Below are 25154 nucleotides of genomic sequence, written 5' to 3'. Positions count from 1 at the left end.
GTGAAATCTTTGAACTTGAGGTCAAAGGATATGACCTTGATAAGTGTAAATTCTTTTATATTTTCAGTGTTGATATCTCCTAGAAATTTCTCTTTCCTTGCACGGTGTCTGAGTTTTGGTTCTGTTGCTCTTGGTTCATTGTGGTATCTGTGGGCATCCATGGCTGATAAAAAATTCATGTATGTTCATATGCAATAAATGAAACTTGTCTCTAAAGGTGCACTGGTTAACAAAAAGGAGTCTTTATGAACATGTACTGTACTGGGGCAACGAAACAGGAATTAAGTCATAACTTTTGTTTTTTCTTTTGAGAATAAATTATGCCAAATAGAGAGAAGAGTAATTTTTCTCTGACTTCACAGTCTCTACAGGACCTGCCTTGATTTTTATGAGAGCAGTATACTCTTGGGCCAAACCATTTTCTAGGATGAGCAGGTAAAAATCATAGCCAAGAATGATCTTTGTACGGTATTTATTGAGAATATGACACTTTTATTTGGCTTTGTTCTCAGATTTGCCAAATTAAGAAAAATAGTTTATTTTCTCACAGCAGATATATTAGGGATGTTTTTGCAGAACAATACAGAGAAAAACAGTGACTCTGTATAGGTGGTACTTCAGAGATCATGCAAATGTATGCCTATACATCTTGACAAAGAATTGATTATATAAGTCATTATGTTCTTGGATAAATGGCAGTGTCCATGCAACAAATGGCAACTACTCTTGCAGTTAAAAAAATCCTCTTGCATGATAATTGGTTTCCTTTGATAAGTTTAGAATGCTTTTTACCCCACAGATACATACTAATAAAAAGAGCCAGTAAAATTTAACAGTGACTGGTATAAGCAAATAGTTATGTTCTATAAATCCTAATGCAGTCATAGTAAATATAGGATTTGCCATCTGCTTTTGTTTATATCAGGTAAGCAGAGCTGAGATTTTCAAACTGTGATTTGTAGCTGAAGGAGAAATATTTGCTCACCTCATGCTGCCTCTTGTTCTTTTTCTCACTGAGAGAACCTGTGTTATAAAGGCAGATGAAGTGTAGGGTAAAGTTAGGCCATCTCAATCCTTTAGTTAAAAACAGAAAGCATTTAACTAGAAATTTAAAAAAACCCAACCAAACAAAATCTTTATCAAAACATCAGCAAACACATAAATGCTTTCCAATCAACAATTCTCTGGGAAATCAGTTGTGATAAGCTGCAAGCAAAATGTTTTATTTGTTTTTATGAAAGGGAGGAGAGAAGTGTTTGTGACAAGAGTTCCTCAGAGTGATAGTAAATTATGTTTGCCAATTATTTCTCCAGAAGAATTAATTCTGTGAAAAATTTTGAAAGACCCTGAGTTGATTGATTTGAGCAGTGGAGTCTGCTAGAGAGTTTTTTCTTCCTGAATTTCATTCTGACTACAGAACTGATGGTACTGCAGTCAACTGAGGCTTAGCCAGTCACCTCTAGAGCTGACAGCAACATAGAGTTTGCTGCTGGCTGGACCAAAAAGAGATCTGGGCTTTCTCTGAGCCATGTTATGGCAGAGAATATAAGCTTTATAAACTTTCACTGTACAAACTCAGACATGATGTGGTCTATTGGGAAATTATGACTGCTGCCTATTCTACATATTCAAAGCTAGGGTCTGGAATTGCCTTTGCACAGAAAGTATTTCCTCTCTGAAGTGATGTATCTCTCACTGGACAAAGCATTGAGTCCCTTTCTCGGTTTTAGTGTAGCAACTAAACTTTTTTTTCACAGAATTTTCACAGAAATTTCACCACAGAATAAGGTGGAGCAAAAATCTGTCCTAGTTCCCACTGAAAAAAAAGGAAATATTTTTGTTTTCTTCTACAGCCTGGCCTGTTACTTTTGTAGTAATCTTCATCTCTGTTAATTCAACAATGTAGTGAGAAAATTGATTATATTTCCTTATGATTCTCCGAGGAATAAGTACTACTAAGTGTGTGGGGTTGGTGTCAGAATAACTTGATCTGATTTCAGGAAAGTTGTCCCTGATCTGCATAATTTCAATTGAGGATATAATGAGAATGTCTGAGTTATAATACAATTTAAATATTTCTCAAATTAGCTACTAGTATTTGAAAATGTGAATAACTAGATTTGACTTAAGAGTTTCTAACCTATTACCTGTAAAATAGGACAGCTGATCACCTGCTAAATGTGATATTTTCTTCTTGCCTTTGCATTTTTTGGTTTTTTTTATGCTTTCTCTGGAGAAGTATGCTGAGCAGCCATTGCAGCTGATGATATTGTTTCCTCAAATTTATAGAGTTGAAAATGAACATTGCTCATTTACTTACCTCTGAAGTACTCACAGAAGCCTGCTATTAGGAAACATGTTATTTTGATGCTACTAGCTCTTCTTTCTGAATACAAATTGTTGACCCACAACAACTTAAAAGAAACAAAATCCTTCTAATCACTTACAAAAATAGAGAAGTCTGCTCTTAAATTAGAGGATTAACTGGCTAGGATTGACTTTGCATATGGAATGGCAAGAGAGAAAGGGCAGCCTGAGTCATGTAACTGGCCTTGTTTATCTCAGGAAGAGAGAGAGAGGAAAATTTAATTTAGTGCATGCAATTTAGCATGCAAAAGGTCAAACTGGTGCATGCCTGCAGGTAGTTAATCAGAAAACTGCTATAATTTCCAACCCAAACAATGTTAAGCAATAGAAATGTAAATATTGGCACTTGCTCTATGAGGCTGATTTCAGCTGATATTCATAAACCCCTCTTGCTTCTGTCCTGAGTATTTTACATGATACATATGGTTTTACTTAAAAAATAGTGTGCCTCTCCATCCTTAGTTCTTTTATTGTCTCCAGTATGGTTGGAACAGAGGGTGCAACAGAGCAGAAGTGCAGCTGGGGCAGGATGCCTCTTGGGTGGACTCAAGTTTGTTTTAATTGAATCTAAAAAAAAAAAAATCATTTTCTGACACATGGCATGTGCCATCTGACAGTGAGAAGAAAGCCTCAGATCAATGACAACTGAGATGGAAGGGAGACTGTGGCTGTATCTCCAGAAGGCAGCTCTTAACTAGGTAAGGAAAATGTGTGTGTGCAAGAGTTACTGGGAAGTCTTTTGAAACAGAACTTTTCTCCTTTTTTCTCTAGTTTCCCCTTCTCCCTTGTATTTTATATTCTTTATCATTTTTTACTTCCACTGAGCCCTCTCAACCCAGTGCAGACAATCCTGGAGCAGTGCAGGGTCCGAGTTTGTTTTTGTGCCTGCCTTTTTTTTTTAATAGGCTATTAACCTGGGAAACATATTTCTTTGTTTTTTCAAGATGCTGAGCATCTTTTTGTTCTTTGAAACTTCCCAGATGTATGCTGCAATTAGCCAAAAAATACCATTCTCCTGTCCCATTTTTCCTTCTGTAAATATACAGATTAACTTCTTTCCCTGCACATGAGGTCTCATAGGAAAACTACTTTCCTTCTCACTTGAATCTACATATACATTTCCATACATCTTGTAGTGCTGCTGTCTGACATTCAGTTGTGGCTTTTTGAAAATAATAATTTATTCAAATCCCAAATAAATTGGACTCAAATCAAGTATTGATGTTAGATCTGACTGGGACTCTATATGTGGCAAGCGTAGAATTCGCATTTTCCTCCCATATGTCAGAAAATGGTGTCTGCATGCAAAACCCCAGAAACAGTTGCACAAACGCAGCTGCTTTCTTCTTTAGTGGAGCTACTCACAGGCAGTTTATTATTCTAATTTTCTAAAATCTGTCCTGGATTACAGAATTGCTTCAGGGCATAAAGTATTGATTTTGTTCTGAAAACTTACGTTTGGTTTAGGTGCTGACTGTCTATGGGCATGATCACCTCATATATTGAGTGCCTTGTGGGAAGTGCAGAGTTCCCTCTGCTCATGCTGTATTTAAGGTAAGTGTGAATAAATGGAAAGAGTCAGCAGAGACCTTGAGAAAGCCCCATTTTTCCAAGGAGTATCACAATGTACTTGAGCTTTGCTAGGCACTTGTAGTCTCCAAACATTTGGCAATGTAACCAGTCAGACATTATCTCATGTAAACCTCATTTATTTCTGCTCCCAGAAGGGATCAGATAAGGGGGCTGGAATAGTTTCACTGTTCTTGAATGGTGTATGGATGCTGAGGATACAATACTATTGTTTGCTGGGCATGTTTTTATTTTTAAACGATGAAGATGTACCCAGAGGGGGCACATCTGGGTCTGTTTGGTGGCTGTAGTGCACACTGGCTGGTAGAGGGCCAGCAGCTGGCCTGTTCCTCTGCTCCTGCAGCAGGGCTGAGCAGATGAAGCCTGCTACCTCAGCTGAGCACTGGGGCAGAGACACAGCACTCCAGGAAGCTCTGAGATGGCTCAGGCTGAGGAGTGGGAATCCTGGCTGTGAAATGCAGCTGGCTATTTCCTACCTCACTGCTTGATTTTGCTTACTGCAGTATGGTGCAGAGAGAGCTGTACACCCACCTTCTTCCTCTGCCGTTCTTGACATCTCCAACTGCTAAAGTAACCAGTGAAAATAATATAAGGGAGAGAAATGGATAAATGTAACTACTTCCTTTTCATAAATATAAAGGGAATCCTTTGGATTTGACCCAAAAAGGGCTAGCATTTTTAATTTATTTTAATTGAAAATAAAAGTGCAATTACTTGATGGCATTTCCACTATTGTTGTTGTCTAGTTATCTATCATCCCAGAAGCAAATAAAAGGCTCTGGTCCAGCATCAGAGGAGGTCTGTTCCACATTCCACAGAGGAGGAAAAGAGAGTCCTGGACTAAGGCAGAAGCTGTAAAGGTAAAGTGACAGTACCAGACTCATATTTGGTCCTGTAAATTGTCAAGTGCTGAAACTTAAAATTGCAAATATCTTCTTGATTTAACTTAGGTGAAGAAACATCAATGAGAATGTGGGTATGTGTAAAATTAAACACACTTTTAAGCCTGAAGAACTAGGGCTTAAGCCACTTTCAATTGTATGTCATGATTTTTTATTTACTTTTTCTGTGCCACTTTCTGTAGGCTTAAAGGCAAAATATGAATGCTGAATAAGAAAATGGTAACTTTGTGTAATATTTCTCAGTTTACTTTTTTGTTTTGTGATGCTGTACATTGTATAAACAGGAGAGACCTTTTGAAGATTATAACCAGTTACACTGATGAAAGCAGAGTCCACACAGCCAAATTTCCAAATGAAGGTGCTCATTGTATTCCTAAATCCATAGCTCTTATAACAGGCTTCAGTCACTCTGCCCAAGAAAGAAAAATGAATTGTGAGTTACTTGCAAAGAGGTTATGAAGTCTTGATCTGTGAAGCACAGAATTGTCACTTAAGGGTGTCACCTTCTCCAGAAGAGAGTCAGGTTTGAGGGTGCACTGTGCTGCTTAGGCTCTAGACAATATAGTAAAGCTGTGGTTCTTGGAGGATATTGTAATGGGAACACATGGATAGGTCAAAAGATTAATCAGAAAGTTTACAAACAATAATTTTTTTCCTAATATTTCTCCTCTTGTCCAAAAATGATCAGTCCCATAGGGAGCAGCACCTAAGATACAGTGTAATGTATGGTTGCAGTTTTGTTTATGGAAAATTGCAGAAGAAGAGAGTAGTGGGTTCATTCACAACATATTTCTGTTCTCAGGAATACTAAGAAGCTAGAAAAAAACAAACAAACAAACAAACAAAAAAAAAAACCCACAAAAAAAAGCCCAATAAAAAAATCCCCCACCTCTCCTTAAGCAAGGTACCAAGGATGTGATCTTGCTGATAACTTGTCACTAAGGTCTGACAAAATTCACATGTATACAGATGCAAAATCTATGTGTGGACTCTTAACTTTGACTCCAACTGTGATTTTGATGACTGAATTACAGGATTAAATATGTTGGCAGTGAAGGCTGGAAAGCTGGACTGAGTCCTGAGAAGCTGTGTGGTGGGAAGAAAGGAAGACACACTCCCCTGCAGGCCCAGGGAATGGTTCCAGGTGTCTGGTGGAACTTTAGACTGTCAGCTAAGGTAGCAATACACACCAAAATCAGCCTTCTAATGGATGTTTGAATGGGAGGTGTGGTGAGAAGACCCACACAATTGTGCTTTATACCTTTGAAATTAATTATTACCGTGTCTGCCTCTGATATAGTCTGGTGCCAAAAATCATCCCAAAGAGACTTCTAAGGACTTTAGAAGTGTGAGAGATTCATGTAGATTTGCTCATCATGGGAAATTCCACTTTAAAATGTGCACTGCTGGACTTCTAAAGATCTGGTCTCCTAGTATGTATTTGCCTCAGCACAGTCAGTGAGAGAAACCCATATTCAGAAAAAAAAAAAAAAGAAACAGCAAAATTGGTTAATATTGTGCAGCTATGATAGAGTGGACTTATCTAACATGCTTTTGCTAAATTTGCAGTAGCAATCTTCCTAGATTGAAGCTCTCACTAATTATAACAAATAGATAAGTAGCCTTTTACCAGGAAAATGGTTCCCTAACTGCTTCTCAGACCAGTTCTGTGGCTGATGGGCATATAAATGCCACAAGCAATCCATCTGAGATTTTTGAAACAGAATGCATTATGCTGGAGTTTGACTGATTGCCCAAAGAGATGTTTGTATAAAAGATGGTCTGTTTACCATCATTCTGATTATATTTTCAGTCATTTGACCAAATTCCTGGAAACCCTAGTGACTTGGAAAAAGGCTAAGCAAAAAGCTCATTTTTTCCAAATTATTAGGGCATTTATTTTCTTTGTTTCTATTACTGCTGCATAGTGCATAGTGCTTTATGCTCTCTGTCTCTACTGTAAGAAGGTTAGAATTTTGATTAATTTGACAACATGACTCATTTAGCTGTGCCATATATACTAGGACTAAAAATTGCTGGGCAGAAGGGCAGAGAATTTGTGTACTTTTACTGCCTTTTGGAATGGCTTCTTTGGAAAATAATTTGTTTTTTACTAATAACACAAAACTGTAGTAAAATCGTCAAAAAGAGATTAATATATGAGGACATCTCACACAACAGGCAGTTCACCAAAGGAGTTTCAGGGAAGGAAGTATTGAAGGTGGTGGGAATTAATCTGTTAACCATAGCAGGTTTTTGTGTTTTAAAATATTATAGGAGTGATGGTAAAATAGCAGGGGTCTGAAGTTTAAACACCGTTTTGGTAAGCCTTGAAGCAAAAATCAAAATTCTGTCTTAAAACTAATCTAGAAGTAGATCCTGATGTGAATTGAGTTTCCTTAGCTGAGTTAAGGTCAGTCAAAAACAAAGAGGAAAACACAAACTCTCCCTGAAAGACCAAGAGAATGTAGTGGGTGTGCTCCTGCAGCCATTCTGAGGTGAACATAATGGAAACCAGGATGTTCTCAGTTTTTGTCATTTGACTCATTGCTAACGTCAGTGGGAGATTTTTCTTTCTAATTCAGTAAGAACTTGTAGGATTTTATCTACAAACAAGGAGAATTAGATATAGGGTACAGCTTCAAGTGAGGGGAAGGCAGAACATTTCTCAAAAAACCTGAGGCTGCAATGTGATCATAAGAAATGAAGATAATCTCAGATAAAAGTAAGCTACACCTAACTGGAAAATAATGTTAATAATACCACAGAAGAATAAATATTTGAATGAAAACCCAGACATCAATTGACTCTTATCCAGTGTTAAATGGAAACACATGCTTTGTAGTAGGAGCTAACAAAAGGAAGGAGGAGGAGGAGGTGGCAAGAAGCCCCAAGCTCCTTTTCATTTCAGTGTTGTACTCAATCACAGCCACTGCCAAATTAGCCCATAAAAATTGAGCCAACTCAAGAGCATTCAGTTCAAGGGTGAAACATCTCTCTCTCTCTCTTTCTCCCTCCTTAACTTTGTTCATAAACATGCTGCAATCAGGTGTTAATTACAATCCCAAGTAAAGGCTCAGAGCCCCACAGATTCTCCTGGGGAAAATGACTGGACTCAGCACTTTGCAGATCTGTTTATTTTACTTTACTGGACTGTCTGGCTTGTTACAGACAGAGGAGAGAGAGGAAAGCCCAGCCTACTTCAGAGTCCTGGGGAACCAAGGAGTATCCCTCTTCCCAGCTGAGCAGCTTACATGAGAACTGCTTGCCCAAAGTGTGTTGATTGTGTGTTGAAGTGTTCTTTCTCTGGGGACCTGACCTTTCAATATCCTGAGAGGTCTGCTTCTTGCCAAGTCATTCCAAGCCATCTTCTCCCGTGCCATGCTTTGCAGGCAAAAGGCATGTGTGAGGACATCTTGCCACATATTATTTATTTTTGCTAATAGTAAGAATTATTTGCTAATCTCTGATGACGTGATCAGCACTGAACAAGACAGAGAGAAGCAGAGAGCATACCCTGAGGAGTTTATAAGTTTGAAGACAAACATAGATGAGACAACATGCACTTGGAAAACCCTGAAGTAGATGTTGACCTACTAAGAATTTAAAATGAATTAACTGGGAGTGGGAGATGATTATTTTTTTCCTGATGCAGTCTGTTTTAAAGAACAGACTTTTTTTAACTTGTGGTCTAGTAAGAAAATATTTTCATGAAAAGCATATATGTCTTACCTTACTATTTATTTCCTCTCTGGGAAATAAATTAGGCCATACTCTATGAAAATTAGCAGGCTATTGTTGAAGAAGATGAAGCTCTGTTAAGTTACATCAGGAGGGCCCCTGATAACAGAGGTACATAGGCACCCACATGTTTTAAGATATGATAAACAAGTTAATTTTTCTGAGCTCACAGAAAGCTGAATATGAATTTGAGATCCTGGGTACCAGCTTGCTATTTCTTGTAATGTACACTTTTCTTAGGTAGGGAAATGCTTTTGTTCAAGTGAGGAGAAATTCCAGATATTTTTATACCACCTAAGTCTACAAATCAGAAGAATTGATTCTTAAGTAAAGTTTGTTTGGAAAGCAAATTAATTTCACTCCTAAAAGAGGCACGTATATGCCTTCTCCTAGGTACACAGATTTTACACACAAAAATTATAAATTTTATTTGGGAAGCAACACCTTCTGTTGTGCAACTTTATTTCTGTTGTGGTTTTACAGGAACTGCTTTGACTGTTGACCAATTCTTTGTGGAAATCAGACAAATCCACAGAGCAAAGGTTTGCCTATGCAGGTACATTACCAGCAGCAAACCAAGAGGTGAAATGATGTTGTGTTATGTGAAATGACTCTGCACTAAAACCCCCTGTGGACACAGAGAGGGCACACTGAGGATTGCTTTGTATGAAGTGGCTTCCTCAACTGCAGGTAAATGTACACATGCAGGGAGCAGCCAGCACGGTGTGAATTCATACTGTAGCTTGTAAATTCACACCCTGCCTTCCCTGTATAAGCAAACCAATAGTCAAGGCTTTGCATTCATTCTGCTGGCATGAACCTGAATGAATAGATGAACCTTACACCTTGCCCTGAAGGCAAACACATTTGGGCTAATACGATGTGTGATGGAGGGAATGCTGTCGGGAGCCAGGGCACCACAGTAGATGATCTTGGGAGATTTAGTAAAAGTTCTTCAGTAAACGTACCTCAGGAATTCACTATGGCCATCAGGAAGAGAGAACATTCTCATTGTCAGAGGGACAAGATCACCTAGCAGTCTGGAAGAACATGATCATGACTTGAAATACAGTTTCTTGCCCTGTGTGTCATTGCTTTCTGAATGGTTTTGAAGGGAATCTTGTTGGACAGCAGATTTCTCTAACATTTTAGGCAGAATGAATACTAATTATTTATTATCTTTGGCAGTGAAAGTTATAGGAGTGCAGCCGAGCTCAGACATGCCAAGTCACGTGAAGCTAAAAATGAGACTTTCTCACAGCAGCCCCTGGACCTTCCCTAAAAGTCTCCCTCTCTAATGAGTATTCCTCAAGGCTTTGTAATGAGATATTTAAAATCCTTTTTCAGGTGCTTTGAACCATCCTTCCAATATGCCATTCTTTGACAGCCCTCTAAGACACAGTCACCCAGTGCTGAGCTGATTCCCATCTGATGTAAAGCAGCAACAGCGATCTCTAATCTCATCTGCTCAGGTTTTGCTGAAGGTCAAAAGCAGTCTAAAGATCAAGGGGACCCTGCCTGAGAGGAACGAGCATCTCCCTTTTCTCCTGCCACTGTTACCTTTGTGGGAATATACACAGAGATGTCTTTCACGTTTTTATTAGGTTCTTATGTGAAAATAGTATGTTTTTACAAACACACATGAGCCATCAAGCTTGTTTTTACAACCTCTGTTATTTTATGGTCTCAGGAATCCATTTGCAGAAAGTGATTTTACCTAAACATAAATATTTGCTATGAAGTATTTATCTTTGTTTAACAGTTTAAGAAATTGCACATGCTTAAAAAGCCACTCAATTTTCAATGACTGGGGCTACAGCAGTTTTATAAAATGTATTTTCTTGTGGTTTGATCATGAAGCTTAAGAGAGGTATGAAAAAAGAAAGCATAGTAACTAAAATCCTCTATCTGCAGCCCTGAAAATAAGCCTAGGAAAGGGAAGTGGCTCTGGTTGCAGACTGGGGAGGTGACAATCATGAACTAGCTACTCTGATAGTGGATTCAGAGGGCTACTGTAGATTTCAAAATGGGCAAAGCAGAAGAGCTGCTGAAACCTGCGTATATGGTTACTTGCTCATACCAAAGGTCACATCTTCAATGTTGTATTTAGCCACATGGACCAGAATAATTCTTGCACAAATTTATGTTTTTCTACTTTGCAATCACAGCTTCATTTTGTGGTTTCATTTTCTAACTCTGGAACTGGATATCTCATCTGAGGAAGTTTCAGTTAACTTCTGTGCTCATGAGGCAAACCCAGGAAAAAATACTTTTCTGAGATATTGTTCATGATGGATTGAGTTCTGTGGAGATTTTTCTTACTTCCTCCTGATAGAGATGTATCTTAAATTTCTAACTTGAACTGGATGGCTAGCAGTCATTCAGAATTGATCAAACCAGGACCAGAGAATGAGAACAGACTGCACCATCATGTACTTGCTGAACATGGTGTGCAAGAAAACACGTGGACTGCCATAGTTACTCATCATTGGGTTCTACTCATTTTATGTACCTGAGAATTTATGGCTAATATTGGACTCTGGCCTGTGTGCTGTGCAGAGAAAAGCCACACTATATTACTAGATGCTAAACAGAACAGTCCCACTGGTGATGGCTTGCCAGACCTGAATAGCTTCCCTGGTCCCCAGGCTGGTTTCTAAAGCCTCTAGTGCTACCTGCTCCAGAGGTGGATTTTATGTGATCAAAGGACAGCCTAGATATTATGTCAGCATTTGTCAACATATGCTGGAAATAAACTCAGAGCTCCATAAGTACTGACCCCCTAAGGGCTGCATTTCCACTATGCCCCAAGCATGAGATGTTAGAATTTATGTCTGTCTGCAGAGATACCACAGGAGACTCCACAAGGGTCCATAAAGCTGCTGTATTATGTGAAGAGTGCAGAACAGAAGTTCTTAGCTCTTAGTAATTGCAGTATATGTGACAATTTCTGTTCTAACCATTTGTCCTCTATCTCATGCCATTAAGTTCATTAAAGTATCCTGAAAAAAAGAAAAAGAGAATGTTGTAGCTACTTGTGAAAGCACTTTTTTTCCCCCCTAGATATGCAGGAGATCACAGTCCAAGCTTAGGTTCTGTCCTTGGGACATCTCTTCAAATCTGAATTGCTAATGCACTGCCTGTGTTTTGCAGCAATCTGCAGCCCAGTTCTTGTCCCTGTCCTTGCTTTGCATGCTTGTGTTGGGGAGGTCTCAGGTGGTTTTAAAGCAGAGCACAAGAAGTAAGAAGCTGCTTTTCCTGTTGTGTTTTGGCATCTGGCAAATGTGAGCTCTGGTATGCTGTGGACAGCCCTGGATAGGCCAACAGAGCTCAAGAGAACTCCAGGGAGTTCCCTTGCAATTCTGTTTTGACTTTTGTCAACGAGCAGGCTGTGTCTGACATTAATGTTAACATATATTAACAAAGCACTTAAGCTTTAAGGGGTTTGTATTCCAGGTTAGTTTTAGGTAATCCTTACTACCTACTTAAAATTTCTTCTGTGCTATTAAATATTACTGTTTAATTGCTTAATATGTGAGTTAGTCAATAAAATAATTTACTGCATCAAAACAGCCAGAGGCCAGCGTAACATGGCTCAACACCTGGCCAAAGCCTTCACACAGCCTGGCCAGTGGGACACATTTCACTGAGAAAAGGAGCACTTGGCTGAAATGCCAGTATTACCCCTCAGTTTTTCTGTCAATACCACAGCACTTGTAGCTGGCAGCTGGGTGACCATGGGGTACCACTTTTAGCATGTGAGGTATTCATGCTCCCTAAACATTGTACTGCTGAACTCCTTGGGTATAGCAACAGAGTGCAAACATATTGAACCCATTAGCTATGTGCAAATGGTTTGAACAGAAAATAGTCCACTTCAGTATTATTTTTAAAGAAAGATGAAGTAATGTAATGCAATTATAAGAGCCTGAAATATGACTGATTTATTGAGAGACACCATATTTGGCTTCAGTGACACAGCTGAAAAAGCTTGGAAGAAACACAACAGGGACACTTCTGGTTTGAAAAATCATCTAATGTTAACTGCAGGTTTTGGAGATACTGACACCACTTCTATTTTATTCATAGATATGTGACTTAGGTAATTATCTATAGGCAGAATCTGGTCTTATTTTTTTCAGCCTAGTGCGCAGTTCTCGATTATATTGGTGGAAGTGGGGTTAAAGTGAGAATTCCCATGTATGTCTAAAGATTAAATTAGCCCAGATGGAAAGAGTTGAAAAGAGTGTGTTTGTTCTTCATCTTTTGCTCTCTTGAACGCTCTGGATTCTAACTGGAAAATAAATGGAAAAACTGTAATGCAACCTGGAAGAAAAGCTGCTCCTGTGACACCTCCCACCACAGAAATTTAGAACATGTTTTTGGATTACTTATGCAAACTCAAACTATTTTGTATGCACCGTGCTCTTCCACAGAATTTTGAAGTCACTGAGAAATCATTGAAATGAACTAGATGGTCCTTGGGCTTACTAGCAACCTTCTGTTGTAACTAATTCCTCCTGTGTCTTTCCTCCTTCATGCCTTTCAACTAAAATTTGTATAGACTTAGGAATTACTGCTAAAAGTTGAGCTTTCCATTTTTCTTCTAGGCATTTTTGATAAGATTAAAAAGCTTCATAACCAAAAAGAGATAGTATTTTCATTTCTCTTCCTCTGAAGCCCAAGGTTTAAGACCTAAGCAAGTTGTATTTTGGGGTTCTGGGTTGAGGACATTTGTGTCACTGGTGGAGAGTATGAATTTGAAGGACTCTCCCGTACTGTGATGGTAAGGTTGAAAGATATGGCCATATTAGCATGTTAAAATACATTTGAGGGGTAATGTGATATGTCTGCTCTACTGGAACATGACATAACTTTGTTTGTTAGTATTTTAGTGGTAATTTTAAAGGCCTCATAGAATGCTCTGTGACACAGTTTTTAGGGTGCTCTGTGGACGATTGTGGATTTAGGAGTGAGGAACAGAATTTAGATAGTTTTTTTCTTGGGAGAACATTCCAATTAAGGAAAAATAGGTATATATCATCACACCATCTGTTCACTTTTTTTTTCTTCAGTTAAAACCTTAAAGTAAGTCACCTAGAAAGCCTCAGTCACATGTTTTTTCTCTTTGCTTGCAAATCTGAAGATACGTTGAATGTCTGAGATTTGTCTTTTTATTCTATTCTAAATTTATGCTCTGGGCAAATGAAATTGTGGATAGAATGAAGGAGGGAGTTTGTGAGTTGATCTTATGTAAATTCTGTGAGTTCCCTATGCAATCTGATGTCAGATGCTCAAGACAGTCATGAAGATTTTTAATATGTCTGCAGTGCAATTAGAGAGATGAGCAGGTTTTCTGGGGACTTTCTGAAATATCTGCTGTGAACTGAAATCTGTGCCACCAATAGTCTACCCTGTCTATGGCAAATGATCCAGAAATGACCCTGTCTGCTATGACAGAGCCATGCCTTCCTAGGCTGAAAAGCAGCAGGTAATTGCCAGATTTTTAAAGTATTTCATAGGCATCTTTCAAGCCTACTACTTCCTTCTTAAGGAGCCTTGTGTTGACTAAATACATTTGTTAAATTATCTAGTTGGATTACACCTATTATTTCTATCCCTCCAGGTCAGCTAAGACAGTGTGGTAAAGGCACAGGTGCTCTGGGCTCTTTCTATATTCAGTGGAGAACAATAATCCAAGAGCCCTTCTTGGGGGTATAAGTGTGGCTTCTGGCTTAGATGCCACTGTCTGTTGCCTGAACTAAGTAGGGTGACCCTAAGGCTCCTTTTTTTTTTACTATAAATAACACAGAACTGATGCACAATCTCTCATTAAAGTCAGTTTAGATGCTTCTCACATTAAAGAAGTGTTGTCCAAGTGCCAACAACTACAACCCGCCCTTCAGCTGAAGGGTGTAAGTGGGGCAGAACGTGGAGACAATGGGTTTTAAAATATTGTCAGACCTCTTCTGGAAAAAATCCACAGCTGCCTGTAGAGCCCGTAGTACCCTTTCATTCTGCCCACTAATTATTTTTCTTCTCTCTAGCCATGTATTTCCCTTTTTGCCACTTCTTTAAAAATTTAAAAAAATCTAAGTAGCCCTATTTTTCATATGATAACATCTGTGAGAAGAATTTCTTTGCTGCATTGTTCCCTTCCTAATGGCTGTTTTTCCACACTACCATTCCCTGTTACTTGGGAAAGGTAGAAGAAAAGGGAAAAAGAAAACATGTGTGCAGAGGATATACCCAGAAATCAGAACCATGCCATGTAAAATTGTTACAGCTGTTTCTGTTTTTATTGACTGTTTCTTTTGGATCCATTTCTCTGACAACTGCTGCTCATGTGAGCAGGAAGGCATGCAGCATGACATTGCTGCGGACTGCAGGGTCCTAGGGCCAGGAGTAGGTGGAAAGGGGAGGGACGGGAAGAGGGTGTGGTGTTGAGGACATTTATGTGGGACACATCAAAGCACGTCCTTGTAATGTGTTACAGTAACCCAGGAAATTCAGTGCAGATGCACTGAATAACCTCATGGCAATCTGGGGTTTGCAAGAGTGTTACAGCAGCAGCAGCTGTCACGGTACTTGATTTTTCAAATTTCAGTGAGTCACTTCTCCCCCTGCTCCCTCATACAAATCCAGTGTCTTTATTTGAGTTTCCTCCTCTGAGCAGCCTCACTACACAGTTTGTCATGCAAACGAAAGCTAAGTGTGCTGCAAATGAGTTATGCCAGGCCTCTTATAAGCCGGGAAGGAGCAAAGAGTGATTGTTATAGCCTTTCTTGATTTGCTTGGATATGACATTAAAGGGGGTGTTCAAACATGGAAATGGTGAATTAGGTGATTCTATATATGCAGGCAAATAGCAAGAGAGAGATTTTTCTGTGTGAGTAGATATTATTCATTTTATGGACAGTACAAAGTATCTGCCTCCTTTGATAGAATCACTGTATGGAAGCTGGAAAATGGGAAATGTCATTTCAGATGTTCAACTCAGTTCATTGACCAAAGAGGGAAAATATCTAGAAAGAACTCTGAAAAAGCACAGATGCTGTTTTTGGGTTTTTTTTCTGCTTTCTCTTTATCCTTTGGAATATCTCTGCTATAATCAGGCTCCTTTAGTAAATGGTCAGTTTGAAAGACCTAGATCTTGATATTTTTTTGTTCCACATTCAAAATTCATGTACATCCATTATGCTCATATAAATGGTTAGGAATGTACACAGAACCTTAGTGTATCTTATGCAGCAATTATGATGTTAAATCTCATGAATACATGTGTCAGTGACTTGGGTCAACATTAAGTCTTTCTTTAAAAATAAAACACAACAACACTTTTAAGCTTTTATTTTACTAACCAATGTAAGAAACCAAAACAGTAAATAAAGAGAAAATTATAAACTGGATCTTGTGATGTACATTAATTTGAGATGAAAATAAAAAATTAATATTATAAATAAATGCTTTCTATTTTATTAAGCATTAGCTTTTTCTCAGCAATTTGTACCAAACTCCTTCTCCCGTCTGTCCCTGGTTTTCATCCATATGTGGAGCCTTGGTGTGTCTCTGATATTTGTCAATTTGTGAAAGGTTTGACACAAGGTGGAGAAAAATACACCAAACACTAGAATCTTCAGTCAGAGCATACTGAAATCATGTGGATTGGATTCGTCTGCAAGAGTCAGTCACATCATCTTCAGCTTTTGAGTAGAAATTAAACTCAGAACTGAAGGGCATGTAGCAAGGATCACTGCAGCTTTAGCTAAAATGAAGACCAGAACCACAGGCCTGTTTTGAAAGAAGTCATACTTGATGCAAATGGGAAGAATTGACAAAAACCACCCCTAGCAAAAGCAGCATCTCAATACAAAAATCAGTTCAGTAAAACTGTGACGACACCAGTTTAGAGTGGTATAAAAATATATGGTTTTCATGTTCAGATCATACCAGTTTTGCTTTAAATGGGCATTTATTTTGGAAAAGGGATCTATGCCTATAATGCTAGTTTTTCCAAAAGTATATTTGTTTGTGAGTGTACAAATTAGGTTTATGCCTAGCAAAACACTCCATAATATGCAGCTGTGTGCTTTTACCTGTGTCTGTTTACCTGTGTTTCTTCCCCTTGACTTTTATTTGTAGAGGGCTTGTTATTAATGAGTCACTCTGAAAAACTGGTGTTTTATGAGCAAGACAGCTGCAAAGTGAGATGCCTGTGAGTCTCTGTACTAAATGTAAGTGCCCAGAGCAAAACACTAAGACAACGCATGCCTTCTTTTAAAAACTGCCAGCAGAACTAAGCTGTAAAAGCAACTAGTGAGGCATCTTTCGTGGCTATTCATTTCCAGGCCATTGCCTTATTTGCTGAATGTTCTCCATATAGTTGATTGAAAAAAGTAGGTGGAGCATAAGAGGAAAAAATATTTTTAAAATGAGGTTTCTAGCAATTTTTGGCTATGGATGATTCAGAAATACTAGTATAATAGGGATTTTATCGGAATTTTGGGATGTTAGTTTTAGGTTATGGAGAAATGTTTGAATAAACAAGTGAAAAGTTTGAATAAACAAATCAAATCCCCACCAGACATGAAATAACTACATCTTCTGAAGTTATTCTTAAAAAAAAAACAACCTGCTTGACAGTCATTGAGCTAACTTTCATGTTACCTTTATATAAACTGAATTTGATTGTTCATTCCTGGCAATAAATGCCTGCAGCTCTGGAGATCCTTGCAAAGATAAGATTGGAACTATGAGGATAAAATAGAAATGAGAATATATGAAAATCTGTTGTCTTTCATTCATTCTCTCATGGACATGTTGGGACAGAATGTTTTCCCATACACTCTGCAAATCCAAAATCTACTGCCACTAGCCTGCAAGCACTTATGCTGTTTTCTGTTGATCAGCAAAAATCTGTCTCTGGATTCTCTTCTTTTTGGTTTGTGAATAAGGCTAATGTCCAAAAGTGATTAAAAAAAAAAAAAAACCAAACACAAAAACCTTAAAAAATGTTGTTTTGGTTATTTGTTTTTGGTAGTAAAAGAAATTTCAAATAAGGAAAGCTTTTGATTAGTCAAAGATGCTGGGGCTTTCCCACTTGTTTTTTTCCATTCTGAGTTTTCATTTCTCCCCACCCAGAATATTCCAGGAAAATAATTTCTGCTGTGTTTACAAATTCTGAAATCTTAATAATTCAGCCAAAGATTTTTCTTTTCTGACTGATTTTTCAGTATTTCCTCTCAGATTCTTATGGCTTAGCTCTTGGTTATCAGAATATTGTTATTTCCTTGTCTACTATTTTCTTCCTAAATTCCTTATGTTTCTGGCTTGTGGTGAGTTATATACAACTCTGCCTATCCTTGGATGAGTTGCTTGGAATGTTCCTATTTGACTCTTTGCTGCTGTTGAGTATGTGACAATTTTATGCCTTTGGTGAGACTTACAAAACTAACTAAACCAGCCTTGTGTTGGATTAATTAGGAATGAGGCTATCATGAAGTGAGTGAGCATCTCAGACAGTCTCATCTTAATAGAAATGAAATTCTCATGCCCAAATACCTAGGAGAATCTGAGGTTTAATGCTTAGTTTGCTCCCTTTGGTTATCCTCTTCTCAAATCCTTTGTTGCAGGTCAATAAAAGACTTTCTGAGAAGGAGAAAAATCTTACCTTTGGTGTTTTCTGAGTCAGATGGCATTTTAAGAGAGCTAAGGCAGCTTAATGGGTACACGACAACAGGCATTGTGGGCAGGGAACAATGACAGGAGCCTGGTAGGATTCTATTAGACTTTGTGGGAAGAGCCAAGTGGAAGATGTCAAATAAGCAGTCTATGTTTGACCTGGAAAACACCAATGCAGGATTTTTGAGAGATTAAAGCCAGTCTCTACTGACTTTCACTGAAATGATGTGGATCCCTGTTAGTGAAAGAAGTTGGCAATTCCTGTCACGGAGGCAGAAAATCAGGGATCAGTGAGGGCAGGGACTGGCTCTGCATGTGGCAGGCTGGATTCTTTGATCACCTAAGCTGGTGTCTCTGGTACACAAACTTCATATTCATATCTATCTGATGATTTCTTAATTAAATCAAAACTTACTATGGGGCAAAATATTTCTCAGTGCTTAATGGTTAAACATTCCTGATTTGCCATGACACATAGATGCCTACACTCAAATGTTGCTGTTTGTTCGAAGTCCGTTCCCAACCGTACATCCTTTTCCATGGGAAATGGGAAAAAAACAATCCATAAATTGTCATACATATTCACAAACTCTAGAAGCTGTTACATTCCTGCTGCTCTATCCCCCCCCAGGAATTGTCTATCTCTGATATAAAGTTGAAAGTCTGTATTTTGGGATTGCCTCAACAGCAACTCTAGGTACCCCTATTTCATGAGCTCTGCAAAGTCACTGCAATTGTGACAAGATTGAACAAGGTTAACAATAAACCTGACCTTCAGCCAGATGTGTTTTACTTTCTTGAATCTTCATTACCAAGAAAATTGCCAAAACAACTCTTGGGTGAAAATTGCAAAAAGAATATGTTAGATCTGGTTACTCCTCCATGTCAGAAAAAGAAAAGAAAAAAAAATCAGGTTTTCTGGGTTTTTATTTTATGGTTCAAACTACATAGATAATGTGCCTGTGGATTAGTCTTGTAGGCTAAACATTTAAAAGTTGGCTTCATATTAGCTAATGAAAAAACCATGATTGTTTAGATGGTAAAAACACTTTGATCAAGCTGGAGGATCAGTGCACAGAAGGTATTAGCCGCAAAGAGAACCAGAGAGAATTATGACTGATGCTATTCACTCAATAAAGCTCATATTTGGGATGGAATAAGCCAAACAGAGTTAGAAATATTAAGGCAAGGTATTAATTTAATTAGAATACCATACTTGCATTCTAGAATGGGAGGTCAGTTTTCCTTCAAGGTCTCTTTAAGTTTGTGATTCGACCTTATAGTGGTTTGTTTATTTTTCACCCCCTTCTTAGTGCCACTCTCCTTTTGAACAGGCTTTTACTGCTGCTTTTATAGTGTGTTCCACAGGTTAACCCTTCCAAAGCACATATTTTTTTCAAAAAATAACCTCAGGCTACATCAGAATCTCAAAACTACAGTGGAATTATTCAAATCAGAAAGGCTTAAAACCTCTCAAACAAATTAGGTAAGAGAAACCTGACATTTCATTTATTAAAATAAAGAATGGGGAACGGTAATATTGATTTATGTTCCTTTTTTTTTTTTCTTCCTCCAGTTTGTTAATATAAATCAAGTTCTAAAATTGAATTAATTTCTGGCACTCTCCACACTCATGTATTCAACAATATCACAGCCAGACAGGGACAGGAGGATAAAATAATCCAGATGCCTTCAGTTCATGAAGAAAAGACTGAATGTTCTCTTTTACATTTGCAACTAACTGTATATGAATAAGATCAATTTTCTCTAAAAATAATGCCTGGAAATTTTTTAGTTAAGGCTGGTTTTAAAATCTGAAAGTAATGATATGGGGCTTAACAATACCTGTAAGGATGCCATTAAGTGGCTAGAGGGACATAATTTTTTATCAATATGCATTTTTGTGCAACTTTCAGGTGCGAAGACTGTTAAAGAAGCATAAATGACATAAAAATCAACATTTTTATTCAAATGAATATGCGTACACTTCTACAAACTTCTGGATAACAAAAATTATTTACCTGTGTTTATTGGTATGTGATTTTTGTGTGCCAGCTCATTTCTTTCTTCTAGTGCTCCTCTTAAACATTAGTGTACAAGAGGAGAAAAATTAGGGTGAAGCTGAGCTGAAATTTTATTTGTTCTTTTCATTTTAAGATGATTTATTTTGGTTTTGTTGGGTTTTCTTTTTCTTTCTTGTTTGGAGGTCTTAGAACAAGTGTTTGGCCTTCTCTGTCTGCCTTTAGAAAGATGCTCAAGGGCTCTCTGTCAGCTTGCTGTGGCCTCCTGTGCAGGGGGATGTTAAGGAATGCATTCCAGAGGTGCCTCCTTTGGCTGCACAGGGTAAAGTCGTTTTTTGAATACATGCTGGACCTGGGATTGCTTTTGCTTCTGTGCTCCCTTGTGCTGTCAGAACCCTTCTTAGCCCAGACCTTCTACTGGTGTCTTCCCCATAGTGAGGTGATTATGAACTCTGCTTAAAGCAATTCTATGAATCTACCTTATTTAGCATGTGAGCAACATGTTGAGCTTTTTGACTTATTCAGCATCTATGACACAGCATACCAACGAGCAAATATCAAAATTTGCTCTGCATTTTGGTTTCTAGGACACAGAGCACTTTCCATGACACTCCTGGATCAGCAGTTGTTTATCAGCCTGTCTGGTGCTGGAAGGACTGGTGGGTTTTGCTGATTTATTACAGCTGTCTGAAGCAGATCTTAACAGCACTTATTCCGTGCTTGTGTGCACATGTAAGAGAAGTGGGCATAGAAGGGAGAGGTGACTAGAGTCATCTTTTACCCATTTGTTCAGGAATGGAATATTTTCTGACAACTCCAGTTACCATCTGAATCAGTTTCATTCTTGCTGTTAGACTTTTGATATACTGTTTTATGCAGAAAACATGTTCCTCTGCATTTCTAAATCAGGTTGGAGGTGTGATATAAAATTCTCATGGGAGCATTTTAAGGTAAAAGTGTTTCCTTTTGTTGCAAGACTCAATTTGTAGTGAAAAAAATGGGCAATCATACCACAGGAATAGCTGTGTTACAGAATTCCTTCATGGCATTAGATTCTGCTGAACTCCAAGCCATAACTTATATCTCACCTAGCGTCATTAAGTATAGAGACAAATTGCTTCATAGAGGCAAACCCTTTGTTACTGGATTTTTTTGTCTTTCATTTTATTGTTCTCTTTGCCATATGTGGTCTGTGGAACAATATCTAGGATTGGTATTTGAAAAAGTTTCAGTTGGCTTGGTTCAAGAAACCTCCACTCTCATTTATTGTAAGCAAATTTCTAAAATAAATTATAGCCCTGTGGAGCCACAAGTGGAGAAAACAGCAGGCATCAGATGACATTTTGATAGTTAAAGGGCCTATTGCTCCTGTATTACCTGGGCCACTGATTATTTCTGATTCTTTATTTAGAATTATAAAATTGTTAGCTTTGCAAAGGAGAACCTGCCTCAGGTGAAAAAATAACGATTCTTAGTTAAGGCTAGACCCAGAGGGAGTGAGAAATTCTCAGAGGGAACATAACCACATTTTGTGCTGTACTTCAGCGCACCACAGATCCAATCTAGCATGCAGACAAACAGAGCTAAATACAGTGCTTAAATGTGCATGCTAAACCCTTGCCAGAAGCTACAGTTATTAAATAATACCAGGAGCTCCCCCAATCTTCTACTAAAACAGTTGGAGCTGACTGCCAGGCTCATGCTTTCTGGGCAGATTATTTCAATCCATTGGGAAAAGGAGAGCCACTCTAAGAAGTTAATACCTCTGGGGCAGTATATTGGAAAGCTTCATTTGATCTTCTGTGACATATATGACAGTATCTCATTTTCAAGCTGAAAAAGTCCCATCCATGGGTTATGCCACAACCAACGTGCATAAATAAGGCTCCAAGTATGAAAGGGAAAGTGGTGGGATATTGGAATGAGTGGAAAATGTTATCTGAAGCTCTTACTTGAATCCTACTATTAAAAACACGCTGACAAAGCTCTCTGGGAAAACTGTGGTACATTAGTGACTTATTTGTGCTGTTTGGCTGAGTGGATGATAATTGTCAGCACAGAAAAGGTGTCAGCAGTCACAGTGTTTTAAACCTCTCTGGCCTCTGATTGGTAGAAGGACAGCTCACTGAAATCACAGTCCTCTCCATTGATAATTGGTTAATTGATGTCCCACAATCCGTCAGAGTGAACAGCACTAATTTTGTTGTGACCCTTGTATGGAAAATAAACTGTTACCACCAAGGGCCCCTGAAAAAGCTATTGTATAATCCCAGTGATCAACAAAAAAAAAGATGGAAATGTGGAAAAAAGCCTCTTCCACAATGCACATCAGCCCTTAGGAGATTTTATTAACAATTGCTGCAGGTCTTCAGGTGCTAGAGCTATGCTGGAGAATGGCTGCTGCAAAATAGTTTGGGCAAATTGAAATACAGAGCCAGACTAGGGCAATGTCTTGCTAATCCTTGACTGCCTTGGACATCTGGTCCTTCTGGAGAAGGATATTACCACACATGTTTCGTATCAGTGAGACAGAATTGCTGGACTATACTGTTGATTCCAATTATAACACTGTGTTTGAAAAAGCATTTAAAAGCAGCACCTACTTCTCCCTGTTCCTTCAGCTCTCTAAATCTTTCTGATACTGTTGGCTCTGAAATATATTGAATGGGACAATTAGAAATAGCATTTCAAACTGCTTCATTGTGCAAGTTTTTCTGTGTTGACTTTTTTGTTGTTTTTTTTTTCCCTACTGTAACTAATAGAGATGTGATTCTGTTTTCTTGGCAATACAGCAGCTGATTTGAGCTGATATGAGAAAATTGGGAAAGCTAGGGCAAAAGACAGCAAGCATCTGCAATCCGTGATGAAGATTTCTTACCATTAATGAGGACAAGATACTCCTGGCCTGTTCTTCACTGAAACAAATATGATTCCAAAATGGACATAATCTTTAATCCAGAGAAAGATTCCTCTTTTTCTAAAGGAAAGCTTTTCCACACTGCTTTCTTGCCTTTCCTTGTGCAGTGTAGGAGATTTAAAGAATGGAAATTGTGGGATATTTGCCAGCTCTGTTACAGCCTCTTGGACCTTGGGAAAACCATTTTTTCTCCAGTATTCCTTTGAGAAGTAAATGCAATGGTACATCTGCTTTCCATGTTCCTTGGGAGACTTGATTGATGATTGTAATGGGCTTTCTCAATTAGAATGCAAGGAAGAACAGAGTTTATTACAGTAATACCAGTTCAGGGGTCAGTGTAACCTTCTCTTCTTCCAGGGTGAAAAAAAGATACTGCTATATCTTAGCCCTTCTCGGATCAGTATGCTCGGTTTGTGCTGATTTAAAATGTGTAGGCCTATCTTCATTGTAAAGAAGGAGGATTTTCAGCTGCTCATGAGAAAAAAACCCTCTGTAGAGTGGATTTTAGAAAGTACTAAACATCACTGGCTTTGTTTCTCGTTGTGAAGTGGAGGGTTGATAGAGCTACTGGTAAGAAGTGGCAAAGCTGCACTGCAATCAAGGGAACAAGGGAAAATTTGGTGCGACTTGATCCACAGCTCTCAAGGGTTCTATTGCCAGAATGAAACCAAGAAGAGAAAATAGGGAAAATATATGTAAAAATTAGTATAAATACCTCCAAAAATAGATATGTCTTTATTGGATAATATTATTACACTATTACATTGCTGACATAATAACAAATCAATGAAAGGAACATTAAATATTTTTTTCAATGAATAATGTAGCAACACATCATGTAGATTTAAAGTGTACTGACCTGGATATATCAAGCTTAAGCAATCATTTCTTGGCTCTTGTGAGATCATTGCTTGACTCTGAAATTAGAATAATTTCATGAGTGTGTGGAAACAAGAATGAGGTCACCTCCATCTTAATTAGAAAAGGATAGATCAAACATCCAAGGCATACTTTCTTGTTTGCTGTTGACTCACTCAGATTGGTATGATATAGTCCTGGGGCAGTATTTTATGATAGCCTATTTTGCTGCCTTATGTATCATTTTTCTTTTGCCTTTCTTTCTGGCAATAACATAGGGTTAATCATGCTTACAAAGCTGTTAAATTCATTCTGTTTCTATCTGAAAAATGGAATGAGGTGAGCAAAACATTCAGATAAATAATATTTAATGCAGGCTTTATAAAAGACAGAGGTCTCAATAAAATTTTAAATCCTTTTAGTCAGCTATTCTTCTAATTACTTTTTATTTCTCCTTTGCTGGAAGAGCTTTCAGGCTTTGTACAATGAACATGTGGGTCTTTATTTCACATTAATGTGTTCAATAAAATAAAATGATACAGTTGAGTAATATGGATCACAAACTAATTTATATAAACATTGATTGTTTCAGAGCACTGGAAAACTTCTTTGTCTTGGTCTGTATGACTGCATTTCAGTAGATGTGGAATATACTTTGTTGTTAGGGGCAGGTTTATATTTTTAAAAAACACTGATACAGAAGACATTGATTGACAATTGGTTCCGCTATGTTCCTCCTTCCTGGAGTAATGAAATAATTGCCTCAAATGAGATTATGTGACAGCTATCTTTCCCATTTTGTTTACCAAGTTCTGAGTCAGTAGTCTGAAATCCAGTGATGATCCTTCAGGGACAACAGTAATGTATAAGGAACTTTTTGAGATGAAAATATATATACAAATACTCTTAAATTAACAACAACAACAAAAAAGAAAATTAAAAAAAAAACATTATTTATATTAAGTACATGGCTGAGTCTTTGCACTTTGATGCCTTCTATGAACCTGAAAGACATACTGAACTTTCATGTCTCTATATCACCCTAAAATATAAATAAAGTGAAGCCAAAAGCTGTGG

The 25154-nt window shown here is 38.0% G+C and overlaps 1 long non-coding RNA gene across 2 annotated transcripts; it reads left to right on the top strand.

Annotated features, from left to right (window-relative positions):
- The first annotated feature begins 2763 nt into the window (after window positions 1-2763).
- LOC131576690 (uncharacterized) lies at window positions 2764-24798 on the top strand. Of its 2 annotated transcripts, XR_009277040.1 has the most exons (5): window positions 2764-3065; window positions 3835-3921; window positions 4704-4817; window positions 20488-20624; window positions 23095-24798. It is a non-coding gene; the product is annotated as an uncharacterized LOC131576690 (long non-coding RNA). The 2 variants fall into 2 exon arrangements; XR_009277041.1 differs by lacking the exon at window positions 3835-3921.
- Window positions 24799-25154: the final 356 nt, after the last annotated feature.

This window comes from Poecile atricapillus, chromosome 2 (assembly GCF_030490865.1).
Source record: "Poecile atricapillus isolate bPoeAtr1 chromosome 2, bPoeAtr1.hap1, whole genome shotgun sequence".
In the NCBI taxonomy this organism is placed as follows: Eukaryota; Metazoa; Chordata; class Aves; order Passeriformes; family Paridae; genus Poecile; species Poecile atricapillus.
The sequence above is the reverse complement of the archived record's forward strand: the minus strand, read 5'-3'. Positions and strand labels throughout refer to the sequence as shown.